We start from the raw sequence: 15,572 nt of genomic DNA, 5'->3' as shown, positions 1-15,572 counted from the left end.
TGCCCCCCGGTCGAGGTGGGGTTACATTGCATGAAATCGATGCCCCATTTGGCGAAAGGCCCCACAGCTATTATTGGCTGTAAAGGAGCGGGGGGTCTTCTGGTTTTGCTATCAAAAATTTGACAAGCATGGCAACTTCTAACTGCGGTTATGCAATCTTTGAACATGGTTGGCCAGAAGTATCCTGCTCGTAAGATTTTTTGTGCTGTAGCATATCCAGATTGATGCCCCCCACAGGTGCCTAAATGACATTCATTCAGGGCTTTTTCGGCCTCCTCATGGGTGAGACACCTTCTCAGAACCGTATCGATACCACGACGGTAAAGCGTATCACCGACGATCATGTAGTCTTTTGCTTGGTATCGTATGCATTTTTGTTCTGAGTGGGAGGTGTTTGGCCAAAATTTCCAGGTTTGGAGATAAACTATTATATCTCCATACCACTCATCACTTGCTGATATCAGAAACAAAGTTTCGTCTACGATAGATTCATGGGATGTTTCATCGCTGGACGACGATGGGAGATCGCATAATAATTCTGTGAAGACTAAAGCTTTCTTTGATTTGGATTTTACAAATTCCAGATCAAACTCTTGTAGGATAGCTATCCATTTTGAATATTTTCCCCCAAGCAACTGTCGCGATAGTATATAAGTCATGGGGTTGCAATCTGACAATACGGTAGTCTTCCGGAAGAGGACATAATGCCGAAATCTTTGTATCGCTTGAACAGCCGCAAGTGCTAGCTTTTCAACGTGAGAATATTTACTTTCTGTATCATTTAAGTTTTTGCTTAAATAATATATAGGGTGTTCAATTCCATCGACTTCTTGAACTAAAACCATTGCAATGGTCATATCTGCTGCAGCTAGATACAGGTTAAAGTCTCTTTGATAGTCCGGGGCGTACATTAATGATGCTCTTACTAGAGAATCTTTCAGAGCATCAAAAGAAGCTTGCGCAACCTGGTCCCAGACGAAAGGCGCATCCTTTTTCAAGAGACGAGTATAATCTTTAGCAAGTTCTGTGTAATTTGGAATGAACCTCCTCAGAAAGTTTGCTTTCCCTTGGAGTTTCTGAATCTGAAGCAAGTTCGAAGGCAGAGGCAAATTAATGATTGCCTGCACCTTGCAAGGGTCGAGACGAATCCCATCCTTGGAGACTATAAAGCCAAGTAAACGACCAAAACCGACGCAAAACACACATTTGTGTGGATTGAGTCTTATCTTGTAGTGTCGGCAACGTAGAAATATCGCTCGTAAATGCTGCGGATGATCAGTCCGCTTTTGCGAATGAGCCGGAAGATCGTCGAGATAAGGTTGAACGATGTTCTTGATGTCATGGAAAGCGTAATTCATCGCTCTCTGAAACGTCGCCCCTACATTCTTTAAACCAAAGGGTAATTTTCGATAAGCGAACGTGCCCCACGGACAAATAAATGCAGTCTTTGACTGGTCCTGTGGGCGGATATTAATTTGATTATACCCGGAAAATCCGTCCATAAATGAAAAGATTTCACATCCGGCGCATTCATCAATTATCTGGTCGATGAAGGGTGTAGGGTAGTTGTCCTTTGGACAAGCTTGATTTACATCCCTATAATCAACGCACACTCTTATTGTTCCTTGTTTTTTCATAACATGGACAATATTCGATACCCAATCGGTCAGAGGAACCGGGTAGATGAAACCAGCATGGAGAAGCTTCTCAACTTCTACCTTAATGGCAGTGGCTTTCTTGGGGTGCACCTGCCGAAGCCGTTGTCTTACTGGTTTGACATCAGGATACATCTTAATTTCATGTTCAACGATACTCGAGTCAATGCCTAGCATTTCATCATATGACCAAGCAAATACATCTCTGAAGTCGCGGAAAAGAGCTTTATATATTTCCAGTTCTGAAGGGGAACAACCTTTGCCGACATAAATATTCTCTACAACATTTGTTTTGGTCGAGATATTTATGGCTATAGTCTCTTCAATATTGGATAGGTTTCGCTCGGAATCCACCGTATTTACAGTATTTGTTAGGAATTCAAACACTGAAGGGTGATAAAGGTCATCTTGAGTATCTTCCGGAGGAAGGGAACGATGGTGGTTATCATCCCATGGTGCCCCCTCAATCAACATTGACTGCAGGATTCCTTCGTCACTTGCATGCACTCGTGACCAGGGATCCAAAGGGGTACCATATTCTCTTGACCTGTCTACCCAAACGCTTGACGAGCATTGACTTGGGCTCGCCTCCCATGCCTGAAACATTGATTGCTACAATATTTCGATTAGGCTTGGGTGCAAAACCATTGTACGATCCATGTTGACTTTGTCTTTTGCGACCTTCGTGGAAGATATCATGTTGCAGGTTGCTACAAACGGTACATTTCCTATATATATAGGATTCAGTAGCGAGAAAGTTCCCATCATTGTGGGGTCCTTCAATAGGCCTACTCCGATATCTTGAATTGAATGGTCGCTCTCATGGATCATGGGAATGCTTCCTGTAACTTGTGAACCATTAGGGAGGAAGTTCTGTTGGTCGACGACCGTAATCCCTCCTTCAAACGGGAATGCGATCTTCCTAAAATAAGTCGACGCTACAGCTGCCATGGCATAAATCCATGGTCTTCCCAGTAGGATGTTGTAATCAAGATACCCATCTATGACTTCAAAATCAATTTCCACTGTTTTCCCACCTAGTTCAACCTTCAAGTTACTTAGGATACCGTAAGGGGTATATGTCCTACCGTCGAATGCTTTTAGTGTTGTCGAAGATCTTGACAAGGTTGGTGACCCTAACGTTTTCCAGCAACTCATCGACATAATACATGTAGATGCCCCCTCATCAATAATTGTTCGGTGAACAGTTTTGTTGAGGGCTTTCACTTGGACAAGGAAAGCTAGTTGAGCTGGTAACTGAGGGTCATACCCTTTGTGATCAAAGGATACAAGATTGGAATCCTTAGGATCAACCCCCCCTATTGCCGATAACAATGCCTGCCTTTGGGATGGACAATTTTGTAGTACCTCTAGAGTCGACATAGCGGATGGCGATTGGGCCAAATCTTCCACTATGTTATAATGTTGCGCTGCCCTGGCGCGAGGATTAAACGTCGACTTGTGTACTACTCCCTTAGGCGGTTTTATTGTTAATTCTGGCATTATGGGTGGGACAACTTCTGTCGAAGTTGTTGTCGAACTACTTGGTTGATCTTTACCTTTTTCGTTTGACAGTTGCGGATTCCCGTAATCTTTGTTTCTTGTCGAGATCAAAGCATCATTTTGCTGCTTAGAGATCGATAACATTAGCACTTGCGACGGGGAAGCATTTCCACTATCAACCATATTTTGACCTGGTTTAGGAAACGGATCAGTTAGGACTGCTGAGGTCTTAGGGCTCTTAAAGAATCTTTTGAGCTCAGGTCTCAACGGACAATCTTTTGTCCGATGACCCTTTTCATCACATATCTGACACCCTGACGGGGTTGGTTTCCTATTCTTAGGAGGGTTCGAAGAAGTTTTTTCAGGTGACGGATCATCCTGTTTCTTCTTCTTCCCTTTGTTTTGCTTCTTCTTGCTTCCTAGTTGATTGGTTTCTTTGCCTTTATCTGCTGATATGGCATTTACTTCCGAAGCAAGAATCTCTTCATGGGCATTTTGATCTGAAGTATTACGGGCTTTCTGAGATGAAGCCTTTTTCGATTTCGCGCTTGCAGTGCCAATCGCACCATCTCCGGTATGAGAGTCAATATTCGATTTAGGAGGGGGAGGAATTGAAAATTCAGGTCTAGGGGCGTCAGGTATTTTGTCATAGAGCGTGCCAGACTGAGTATATACTAAGTCTAAATATTGAGCACGAGCAATGACTTGCTCCTCCGTTACGACTCCCCCTTTGGCCACATCTTCTGTTATAGCGGGAAGTAATGACTTTATAAACCATTCAGCTAATAGCTGATCGGGAACATATGTTTTTACCATCCTACGACGACGACGCCACTCATGTATATGATCAGATATGTGAGTAGCTGTCGTCTGTTTGAAGTTGGTCAATATTTCGGTTCCTGTTTCATACCTTATTGGTAATTGAAAATGGGTTAAGAAAGTCGTGGCCAAGGAACTAAAATTGTCGAAAGAGGCCCTTGGCAATTCAATGTACCATTTAGCCGCCGGACCTGTCAATGTCCTCTGGAAGAGGCGAAGTCTTATCGAATCATCGTTTAGAGTGTTCGATGAACACCACAGATGAAAAGTCATGACGTGATTCGACGGGTCTTCACCTGGATTTCCATTGAATTTAGGAATGTCCGAAGGGAGTTTGTGAGGAATCGCTGGCCACCAAGGGGCATAAGTAATCAGATCATTCGTCAACCGATGTAAATCGGGTAACTCTAGAGTTGCCACAAATGGCAACTGTTGACTCAGATTAGGCGAAGCATACCCAAGATACGATGGAATCGCCTGAGCAATTGGTCTTTGCATACCAGCATAATGTAATTGATGTTGGTATGATTCATACGGTTGGTGGACGACCCCAATATAAAGTGGTTGGTTTTGACCGTGTTGTATATATGGTTGTCCACTGTTCGCAAAAATGTGCTGCTCGGTACCTTGGTACACTTGCTGGAATTGCGGTTGTTGGTACTGCACCAACCATGGTTGTGAAGCCATGTGTTGTTTTGTTATACTAACCGCTGGACCAAGATGAGGGGTAATGGTTCCCGTTTGTACTTGTGCCGCCCTGCCAGTTGGCGATTGTGGTTGAGTCACAGGGTCAAAGGGCTGTTGCATTACAACCAGAGAAACCTGAGGTTGACATACAACATGCATCGTTTGAACTTGCGACACAGTTACAATCGCTGGTGTCGTCGGGATGTTCGTCACAGGCACTTGTTGTTGCATAGAATATACAACTCTTGGTTGCTGGGGTAGTATAGGTATCCAACCACTTGTAGTTATTCCAGTATAACCTGAATACGGTTGTGAACTCCCGTATGGGTAACCTCCCGGAGGGGGTAACGAAAAAGCATATTGCCCCCCATACGGTGGTGGTCCGGAACTGAAAGGAATTACCAAACCTTGAGGACCGGATTGCCCAAACTGATTTCCAAAAGGATCAATTTGTTGATTTCCAACATAAGAGTTACCGGGTATTATCCCGGGAGAACAAACAGGAACGGACCACATTGTCGTTATAGCCCCCGAAGGGGCTCCTTCCAGCTGTTGAGAGCTAGTTGGGACAGATGGTATGCCGACAAACATTGTCGGAGTGACTGCAGAGGGTTCTGCTGTCACTGTGTCATTTGTCACAGTCCTAGATGTTGATGGTTGTTCAGACATTTTGAGTCTATCCAATAGATTGCCTAGCGATTCTGCAGGAACTTCCCTTGGTGATAGGCTAGCTTCTGATGCAGAAGGAAATAGAGTGACCCCTGCTCCAAAATGGGTTGGAGTAGTTGCTTGCGGATCTTCCACAATTTCCTCTATTGCAATCAGACCCGGTGGAAGAGGAAGACCGTCAGGTCCGTAAAATATTTCTGGTGCCGAAGAAGGGGTTGTTTCGACAGCGACAGTTGTTTGAGGAGCAAGACTCTCTGAACCGATTACCGATGGAACTGATTCAGTAACACAAGTATTTGCTCTCAGACTAGGATCAGTGTTACTGTCCCTCTGGGGCTGTTGAACTTCTTCAATATAGGCAGGGTTTCCAGAAATGTTTGGAGTAACCGGAACCTCAGATGTCGTTGGAACACTTGTTCTAACTTTGATAGGAGATTTTGAACCGGTTAAACGAGTTCGCTTTGCCCGGGCTGTTTTCGATTCCGGAGACAAAGACGGTTGACTCGTAAGCCTCCGCGAACGACGGGGCATCGATTGACTTTCTTCCACGATTGCGGATTACTTGATCAACCAAAAATACACAGGGTAAAATGTGTTTTCGAATTGAATTAATTTTAGACGCTTTTAAGACACAACTTGCTTTTTCACTTTTTAAGAGTCGAGAAAAAGCTAAAGATGACTCTAGTCTCCTTCGATGTATTAACGAGCCCAAAGTGACAAATGCTCGGATGGAATTTTTCAGTTATAGAGTTTGAAAAAGGCCAAAAGAAACTACTCTGGGGTTCTAGGCAGAGGGTGTTCCAAACCTTTCGCGAAACCACAGAATACGTTTTACGGTACGAGTGGTCGATCTTCGTGAATGCTGTGTTCACTGCATCGCGATCAGTAGGGCAGCCGACACGGCTTCCTATGGATAAAGGATTTGTTCCTATAGGGGTCTCCCAATATATACGCGACGGTACGTGGGAGCACAAGTCCGTATTAGCGCTATCGTCCCTCAGGAGGAATCACCCACCTTCTTAGAGATCGACAGTCACTACGTTTAACGACACCGGAACACGTCTCTAGCTTAGACCTCTATGTGTTTCGTTATGTTTCAAAGCGTTGTTATGTAAATTCAGTTCGTTTTAGGTTGATCTTGCTTAGCAGTTTGCCTTTATGGATCACCACGTGATGTATGGTACAACTCCTAAATGCAGTCTAAGAATGATAAGCAAGCTTTTTCAATTCTTTCAACTTATGAAAATCTTAACTATTGAGGGAAAAGAAAGACATCAAATTTTCACACAGATCATAGAGCACACACTGATGCACTTTTCCTAAATCGACATGCAAACTGTCAAAATGCACATGCACAATGCAGGTATTTCTTTTCTTCTTCCTTAATGTTGATGTATTACAAAAAGAAAGTTGTTGTATAATTTCGAATTCAATTTCAAGTGAAAGCAAACAAGCTTTTGTCCAAAATCAAAAGAACACCTTAAGATCTACTTGTTTCAACACTAGAAATATTGAAATTCGAACCATATGACAAAAGCAAATGCTCAATCAGCTATGAACAGCAAATAAACTAACTCTTAGGATCAAAACGACACTTTATCACAGGTCTAGATCTAAGAGGCCATAGCAAGACTAGTTTACTTTCGTTATGGGAAACTGTAAATGAAGTAAGAAATACAACAAAGAACAATCACAGTTTCTTCATACAACCGAGGCAGAATGATGGCAAAGAAAGGTAGTTTCAGATGGGTATACAGGTTGATAACAGGCTGCAAAAACAATATTGAAAACTGGGAAACAGAAGGCAGGGAACCCCAGTTGCACAATGCAAAACTGGTTCATCGCAGGCTCTGCACTATCAGTTTGACATTCAACGCAGGTAGGCCCTTCGGGACCTGCGTTGAAACGCAGAGATCCTTCACTGCAGTGGCGCTGGAGAGAAAAGTTTCGTTTCTCTCAGGTTCCGGGTCACAGATTGCTCAAAAATCAACTGTTTTTGGCCAAATCAGGGGCTATCAATCAAGTATACACTAGAGGATGATTAAAGGAAGATGAACACTATCACAAAGAGTTATTAAGAGTCCTTGTGGATCAGCTCTTCAAATCATAAACATGCCCAGAACTGAGCTAGAGTAGCTGCCCTCTACTTTGCACTCGAAGGACTCAAATGCAGTTCGATTCGGTACTCCCTTTGTTTAGGAAATGAATAGCAAGAAACACAAGCTACCAACAAGATACGATCCCCAGCGGAGTCGCTAGTCTGTTGTAGGGAAAAGTATCCAACACGGAATGACCATATCCCACTCTAAGGGTGATAGTTCCTTAGCAACAGTCAAAGCAAAGCTATCTAAGATTACTTCTTTATGACATGCAAAAGAGGAAAGGAAGAGATCCACTCACCGATGTCTTTCGCGAATGGTCGATCCATTCTTCTCTCTTTGCTGCTTGCTCCCAGCTCCTTGTCTTCTCACGGGCCCAGCTACGCAAGATCCTGCAAACAAGACGAGAAAGGGAAACTACAAGAAGCATGCATTCATAATTGATTTAAGGATTAAACTAAATCAAATACGCAAGTAAGACAATACATCATTGAAACACATGCGAATAAAAGAACCTAAAATGCTATATTAATGGAAGAAAGTAAGGTTCAGGTGGTGATACAACCATAAGAGGCCCAATCCAGCATCACCTTCCCGACGGAAAGAAATCTCCTCTTCACCTCCTTCAAGCAATCACCCAATAATACCAACTGTAAACCAACAGCAATTCTTTGCCCAAAATTCCGGCCTCCAGATCCCATGGGATGAGATCCTTATATAGAGTTTTGGAGTGAAGATAAGTCAGCTTGATGTGTGACTGTTGTCCTCTTCAACCCCAGTTGTTCTTCAGTTCTTGAGTCCACTTGGAGATTCTACCTTCCACTTGGAGTTTTAGAACCTCTTACTCTTCACTTAGGCGAATCTTTTGATCCAAGTGTCATTTTGGAAGCTTCCTGGGCACTGACACATTGAGGAAAGATTCCTCCACATGTCCAAACTCGCTCAGCGCAGGTAGCCTTTGATGAAGTTGACATTCAGCGCAGGTACACCATGGAGCAGTTGACATTCAGCGCAGATGCTCAGTGGAGCAGTTGACATGATCCAGAATTGACCTGTTTTTGAGTGTTTTTTAGTGGAGAACTGATCTGAAGTGCTGTGGTTTGCTGACCTTGTTCCTCTAGGGGTAGGAACAACATGTTTAGGGACTTTGGATCCCTCAGATTATTGACATTTCATGCTTCATGTTGTAAGGCACAAAAATGTCTATAACACTACATGCAATGAACTCATGCATAACAACCTTAATGATGATAATACATGCATAACAACATGCATCTAGCCCATCTAGCTCCATTTTTTGAACCAATATGCTCTGATACCACCTTGTAATTCCCTCCTCCCACATTTACCCAAGTTACTAGCCTACCAGGGTAAACACATGATGAAGTGTTACTATGGTATGATACAACCTCCTAGATCACTTTAAAAAAGTGGAACTGATGAACCAAAACCCTTAATGACTTCCATATTGGGTGTTATAGGACCCCAGAGGGCTAAACCATCCTTCTAGGTGCCCAGACCCTGAATTAAACCTCTTTTTTAGTGGCCATATCTCCCAAACGCTGGAACGACCCTACCTGATTTTAACTAAAACCCTCCAGTCGCACACATGATAACTACAAGGGAGAAACTGCAGTATTTTTCAACCAGTTTTGTGCCTATTACTGTGGGATTTAAGCCACTTTTTTAGGCTAGGATCTAGACCTCTGCCTAGAACTTAATCACACTTTCCAGAACCATGAATGACAAAAGGACAAATCCTTCCATACAAATATTAGACAAGAAATTTACCTAACAAGTCCTAGCCATGATAGTCATTTCATTGAACACAAGATGAACATTAAATCTATAGGTCATGAACGCATATTTGAACATAGAGATATGAAACTTATGTGAAAATTATGAAGAAGTATCGATGCCCTCTCACAATAGGTACAATAACATATATTAGGTAATGCATTCAATAACTTTTCTTTTATCAACCAAGTAAGATAAGATCCATAACTTGAATTTGTCATAAAACCATGCTTATATCCAACATATAACCAGAATAATAACAATGATATAAAAACCATTAAAGCCACATAAACGACCAAAACCGACGCAAAAACACACATTTGTGTGGATTGAGTCTTATCTTGTAGTGTCGGCAACGTAGAAATATCGCTCTTAAATGCTGCGGATGATTAGTCCGCTTTTGCGAATGAGCCGGAAGATCGTCGAGATAAGGTTGAACGATGTTCTTGATGTCATGGAAAGCGTAATTCATCGCTCTCTGAAACGTCGCCCCTGCATTCTTTAAACCAAAGGGTAATTTTCGATAAGCGAACGTGCCCCACAGACAAATAAATGCAGTCTTTGACTGGTCCTGTGGGCGGATATTAATTTGATTATACCCGGAAAATCCGTCCATAAATGAAAAGATTTCACATCTGGCGCATTCATCAATTATCTGGTCGATGAAGGGTGTAGGGTAGTTGTCCTTTGGACAAGCTTGATTTACATCCCTATAATCAACGCACACTCTTATTGTTCCTTGTTTTTTCATAACATGGACAATATTCGATACCCAATCGGTCAGAGGAACCGGGTAGATGAAACCAGCATGGAGAAGCTTCTCAACTTCTACCTTAATGGCAGCGGCTTTCTTGGGGTGCACCTGCCGAAGCCGTTGTCTTACTGGTTTGACATCAGGATACATCTTAATTTCATGTTCAACGATACTCGAGTCAATGCCTGGCATTTCATCATATGACCAAGCAAATACATCTCTGAAGTCGCGGAAAAGAGCTTTATATATTTCCAGTTATGAAGGGGAACAACCTTTGCCGACATAAATATTCTCTACAACATTTGTTTTGGTCGAGATATTTATGGCTATAGTCTCTTCCATATTGGATAGGTTTCGCTCAGAATCCACCGTATTTATAGTATTTGTTAGGAATTCAAACACTGAAGGGTGATAAAGGTCATCTTGAGTATCTTCCGGAGGAAGGGAACGATGGTGGTTATCATCCCATGGTGCCCCCTCAATCAACATTGACTGCAGGATTCCTTCGTCACTTGCATGCACTCGTGACCAGGGATCCAAAGGGGTACCATATTCTCTTGACCTGTCTACCCAAACGCTTGACGAGCGTTGACTTGGGCTCGCCTCCCATGCCTGAAACATTGATTGCTACAATATTTCGATTGGGCTTGGGTGCAAAACCATTGTACGATCCATGTTGACTTTGTCTTTTGCGACCTTCGTGGAAGATATCATGTTGCAGGTTGCTACAAACGGTACATTTCCTATATATATAGGATTCGGTAGCGAGAAAGTTCCCATCATTGTGGGGTCCTTCAATAGGCCTACTCCGATATCTTGAATTGAATGGTCGCTCTCATGGATCATGGGAATGCTTCCTGTAACTTGTGAACCATTAGGGAGGAAGTTCTGTTGGTCGACGACCGTAATCCCTCCTTCAAACGGGAATGCGATCTTCCTAAAATAAGTCGACACTACAGCTGCCATGGCATAAATCCATGGTCTTCCCAGTAGGATGTTGTAATCAAGATTCCCATCTATGACTTCAACATCAATTTCCACTGTTTTCCCACCTAGTTCAACCTTCAAGTTACTTAGGATACCGTAAGGGGTATATGTCCTACCGTCGAATGCTTTTAGTGTTGTCGAAGATCTTGACAAGGTTGGTGACCCTAACGTTTTCCAGCAACTCATCGACATAATACATGTAGATGCCCCCTCATCAATAATTGTTCGGTGAACAGTTTTGTTGAGGGCTTTCACTTGGACAAGGAAAGCTAGTTGAGCTGGTAACTGAGGGTCATACCCTTTGTGATCAAAGGATACAAGATTGGAATCCTTACGATCAACCCCCCTATTGCCGATAACAATGCCTGCCTTTGGGATGGACAATTTTGTAGTACCTCTAGAGTCGACATAGCGGATGGCGATTGGGCCAAATATTCCACTATGTTATAATGTTGCGCTGCCTTGGCGCGAGGATTAAACGTCGACTTGTGTACTACTCCCTTAGGCGGTTTTATTGTTAATTCTGGCATTATGGGTGGGACAACTTCTGTTGAAGTTGTTGTCGAACTACTTGGTTGATCTTTACCTTTTTCGTTTGACAGTTGCGGATTCCCGTAATCTTTGTTTCTTGTCGAGATCAAAGCATCATTTTGCTGCTTAGAGATCGATAACATTATCACTTGCGACGAGGAAGCATTTCCACTATCAACCATATTTTGACCTGGTTTAGGAAACGGATCAGTTAGGACTGCTGAGGTCTTAGGGCTCTTAAAGAATCTTTTGAGCTCGACTCTCAACGGACAATCTTTTGTCCGATGACCCTTTTCATCGCATATCTGACACCCTGAGGGGGTTGGTTTCCTATTCTCAGGAGGGTTCGAAGAAGTTTTTTCAGGTGACGGATCATCCTGTTTCTTCTTCTTCCCTTTGTTTTGCTTCTTCTTGCTTCCTAGTTGATTGGTTTCTTTGCCTTTATCTGCTGATATGGCATTTACTTCCGAAGCAAGAATCTCTTCATGGGCATTTTGATCTGAAGTCTTACGGGCTTTCTGAGATGAAGCCTTTTTCGATTTCGCGCTTGCAGTGCCAATCACACCATCTCCGGCATGAGAGTCAATATTCGATTTAGGAGGGGGAGGAATTGAAAATTCAGGTCTAGGGGCGTCAGGTATTTTGTCATAGAGCGTGCCAGACTGAGTATATACTAAGTCTAAATATTGAGCACGAGCAATGACTTGCTCCTCTGTTACGACTCCCCCTTTGGCCACATCTTCTGTTATAGCGGGAAGTAATGACTTTATAAACCATTCAGCTAATAGCTGATCGGGAACATATGTTTTTACCATCCTACGACGACGACGCCACTCATGTATATGATCAGATATGTGAGTAGCTGTCGTCTGTTTGAAGTTGGTCAGTATTTCGGTTCCTGTTTCATACCTTATTGGTAATTGAAAATGGGTTAAGAAAGTTGTGGCCAAGGAGCTAAAATTGTCGAAAGAGGCCCTTCGCAATTCAATATACCATTTAGCCGCCGGACCTGTCAATGTCCTCTGGAAGAGGCGAAGTCTTATCGAATCATCGTTTAGAGTGTTCGATGAACACCACAGATGAAAAGTCATGACGTGATTCGACGGGTCTTCACCTGGATTTCCATTGAATTTAGGAATGTTCGAAGGGAGTTTGTGAGGAATCGCTGGCCACCAAGGGGCATAAGTAATCAGATCATTCGTCAACCGATGTAAATCGGGTAACTCTAGAGTTGCCACGAATGGCAACTGTTGACTCAGATTAGGCGAAGCATACCCAAGATACGATGGAATCGCCTGAGCAATTGGTCTTTGCATACCAGCATAATGTAATTGATGTTGGTATGATTCATACGGTTGGTGGACGACCCCAATATAAAGTGGTTGGTTTTGACCGTGTTGTATATACGGTTGTCCACTGTTCGCAAAAATTTGCTGCTCGGTACCTTGGTACACTTGCTGGAATTGTTGTTGTTGGTACTGCACCAACCATGGTTGTGAAGCCATGTGTTGTTTTGTTATACTAACCGCTGGACCAAGATGAGGGGTAATGGTTCCCGTTTGTACTTGTGCCGCCCTGCCAGTTGGCGATTGTGGTTGAGTCACAGGGTCAAAGGGCTGTTGCATTACAACCAGAGAAACCTGAGGTTGACATACAACAGGCATCGTTTGAACTTGCGACACAGTTACAATCGCTGGTGTCGTCGGGATGTTCGTCACAGGCACTTGTTGTTGCATAGAATATACAACTCTTGGTTGCTGGGGTAGTATAGGTATCCAACCACTTGTAGTTATTCCAGTATAACCTGAATACGGTTGTGAACTCCCGTATGGGTAACCTCCCGGAGGGGGTAACGAAAAAGCATATTGCCCCCCATACGGTGGTGGTCCGGAACTGAAAGGAATTACCAAACCTTGAGGACCGGATTGCCCAAACTGATTTCCAAAAGGATCAATTTGTTGAGTTCCAACATAAGAGTTACCGGGTATTATCCCGGGAGAACAAACAGGAACGGACCACATTGTCGTTATAGCCCCCGAAGGGGCTCCTTCCAGCTGTTGAGAGCTAGTTGGGACAGATGGTATGCCGACAAACATTGTCGGAGTGACTGCAGGGGGTTCTGCTGTCGCTGTGTCATTTGTCACAGTCCTAGATGTTGATGGTTGTTCAGACATTTTGAGTCTATCCAATAGATTGCCTAGCGATTCTGCAGGAACTTCCCTTGGTGATAGGCTAGCTTCTGATGCAGAAGAAAATAGAGTGACCCCTGCTCCAAAATGGGTTGGAGTAGTTGCTTGAGGATCTTCCACAATTTCCTCTATTACAATCAGACCCGGTGGAAGAGGAAGACCGTCAGGTCCGTAAAATATTTCTGGTGCCGAAGAAGGGGTTGTTTCGACAGCGACAGTTGTTTGAGGAGAAAGACTCTCTGAACCGATTACTGATGGAACTGATTCAGTAACACAAGTATTTGCCCTCAGACTAGGATCAGTGTTACTGTCCCTCTGGGGCTGTTGAACTTCTTCAATATAGGCAGGGTTTCCAGAAATGTTTGGAGTAACCGGAACCTCAGATGTCATTGGAACACTTGTTCTAACTTTGATAGGAGATTTTGAACCAGTTAAACGAGTTCGCTTTGCCCGGGTTGTTTTCGATTCCGGAGACAAAGACGGTTGACTCGTAAGCCTCCGCGAACGACGGGGCATTGATTGACTTTCTTCCACGATTGCGGATTACTTGATCAACCAAAAATACACAGGGTAAAATGTGTTTTCGAATTGAATTAATTTTAGACGCTTTTAAGACACAACTTGCTTTTTCACTTTTTAAGAGTCGAGAAAAAGCTAAAGATGACTCTAGTCTCCTTCGATGTATTAACGAGCCCAAAGTGACAAATGCTCGGATGGAATTTTCAGTTATAGAGTTTGAAAAAGGCCAAAAGAAACTACTCTGGGGTTCTAGGCAGAGGGTGTTCCAAACCTTTCGCGAAACCACAGAATACGTTTTACGGTACGAGTGGTCGATCTTCGTGAATGCTGTGTTCACTGCATCGCGATCAGTAGGGCGGCCGACACGGCTTCCTATGGATAAAGGCTTTGTTCCTATAGGGGTCTCCCAATATATACGCGACGGTACGTGGGAGCACAAGTCCGTATTAGCGCTATCGTCCCTCAGGAGGAATCACCCACCTTCTTAGAGATCGACAGTCACTACGTTTAACGACGCCGGAACACGTCTCTAGCTTAGACCTCTATGTGTTTCGTTATGTTTCAAAGCGTTGTTATGTAAATTCAGTTCGTTTTAGGTTGATCTTGCTTAGCAGTTTGCCTTTATGGATCACCACGTGATGTATGGTACAACTCCTAAATGCAGTCTAAGAATGATAAGCAAGCTTTTTCAATTCTTTCAACTTATGAAAATCTTAACTACTGAGGGAAAAGAAAGACATCAAATTTTCACACAGATCATAGAGCACACACTGATGCACTTTTCCTAAATCGACATGCAAACTGTCAAAATGCACATGCACAATGCAGGTATTTCTTTTCTTCTTCCTTAATGTTGATGTATTACAAAAAGAAAGTTGTTGTATAATTTCGAATTCAATTTCAAGTGAAAGCAAACAAGCTTTTGTCCAAAATCAAAAGAACACCTTAAGATCTACTTGTTTCAACACTAGAAATATTGAAATTCGAACCATATGACGAAAGCAAATGCTCAATCAGCTATGAACAGCAAATAAACTAACTCTTAGGATCAAAACGACACTTTATCACAGGTCTAGATCTAAGAGGCCACAGCAAGACTAGTTCACTTTCGTTATGGGAAACTGTAAATGAAGTAAGAAATACAACAAAGAACAATCACAGTTTCTTCATACAACCGAGGCAGAATGATGGCAAAGAAAGGTAGTTTCAGATGGGTATACAGGTTGATAACAGGCTGCAAAAACAATATTGAAAACTGGGAAACAGAAGGCAGGGAACCCCAGTTGCACAATGCAAAACTGGTTTAGCGCAGGCTCTGCACTATCAGTTTGACATTCAACGCAGGTAGGCCCTTCGGGACCTG

The sequence above is a fragment of the Pinus tabuliformis genome, chromosome 7 (assembly GCF_031772625.1).
Source record: "Pinus tabuliformis cultivar Carrire ecotype Pingquan chromosome 7, CPIR1, whole genome shotgun sequence".
Taxonomy (NCBI): Eukaryota; Viridiplantae; Streptophyta; class Pinopsida; order Pinales; family Pinaceae; genus Pinus; species Pinus tabuliformis.
This window is presented reverse-complemented; position numbering follows the sequence as displayed.